Here is a 1,351-nt window from a genome sequence, read left to right as displayed (position 1 = left end):
AAATCTGGCTAGACCAGAGGATGTACACTGGCACAGATTGGAATTGGAAACACGGAATCCAGAACGGATGATCCCTTCAGGACCAGTGGTGAGAGTAGAGGGAAGGTGGGGTAGAAAGGAGGAACCAATTACAAGGATCTACATATAACCTCCCTGGGGGATGGACAACAGAAAAGTGGGTGAAGGGAGACTTCAGACAGTGTAAGATGAAAAAATAATTGATAAATTATCAAGGGTTTATGAGAGAGGGGGAACAATGAGGAACTGATACCAAAGGCTCAAGTAGAAAGGAAATGTTTTGAGAATGATGATGGCAACAAATGTGCTTGACACGATGGATGGATTGTGATGAGAGTTGTACAAGTCCCCAATAAAATGAATTTTTTTTTAAAAAGGAGACTTCCTGTGTGTAAAGAAGGATTATAAAAGAGCTGCTCTAGAGGTTATGACAGTTGTAAAGTTTATCTGTGCATCCTCCAAAATATCTCTCAGTCCACGTCCTGAAGAGAGGCAGCGATGTTCCAAAGAGTGCGTGGATAAACTATAACTTTCACTTGTAGGAGGGATGTGAGGCCAGGTGGGGAGATAAAGCAGGGTACAGTTTATGAATAAGCCCAAGTGCCTGGGAGAACATTTGATAATTATCAAAATTAAAAATCAGGCAGATTTGGGGGCTAAGATTAATCATTTTAAATATTGTTCATTTGGAGGGCAGCATTGTTTCTGTTTCTATTTTTGCTTTTAAGTTGCTAGCAGGGCAAAGGGCCCTCATGGTATAGTGGGTTACCCGTTAGGCTACTGCATGCAGTCAGCAGTGAGCCCAATCACAATTTCTAGGGAGAAAGATGAAGTTGTGCACTTCTTTTTGAAGACTTACATCCTCAGAAACCTTAGGGATCAGTTCTGCTCTGGACTTTACAGTCATTATGAATCAGAATTGAATGAGGACAGTTAGTTAGCAGTGCAGAAATGGATGCCATCCAAGGGGGTAAATGTAAGACGGATTCAGGGAAGATGGGAAATTTGACTGCATGGATTTGGAAATAAAGATGACAGTTAAGACCTTGAGATGGAACAGATGGATTACCAAAGGGGAGTACAGAGAAGCACGCATCATGTAGGTGTAGAGGAGAACTCAGTCGTATGAAGGGAAAAGACGCCGATGGTGAAAGGGCAATGTGAAGAAGCGAAACCCTATGATTAACAGAACAATTTGCATAGAACAGAAAGTAGAGGGAAACTCTTGGTATAAAGCCTTTTTTGCTGTAAAAATATTTGTAGAATTGGGTTTCTGAACCAACTTTAGTAATAGTAAAAAAAAGACATTAGAACCCACCCTTTTTGTGACACA

The 1,351-nt window shown here is 40.9% G+C and overlaps 1 protein-coding gene across 1 annotated transcript in view; it reads left to right on the top strand.

The window, feature by feature from the left end:
- RIPK2 (receptor interacting serine/threonine kinase 2) overlaps window positions 1–1,351 on the top strand; it is a 25,038-nt gene that overhangs the window by 21,314 nt on the left and 2,373 nt on the right. The gene's annotated exons all lie outside the window — the stretch shown is intronic.

Source organism: Echinops telfairi, unplaced genomic scaffold, assembly GCF_000313985.2.
Source record: "Echinops telfairi isolate 266 unplaced genomic scaffold, ASM31398v2 ScPeMD7_1;HRSCAF=3_0, whole genome shotgun sequence".
NCBI classification, from domain to species: domain Eukaryota; kingdom Metazoa; phylum Chordata; class Mammalia; order Afrosoricida; family Tenrecidae; genus Echinops; species Echinops telfairi.
The sequence above is the reverse complement of the archived record's forward strand: the minus strand, read 5'-3'. Positions and strand labels throughout refer to the sequence as shown.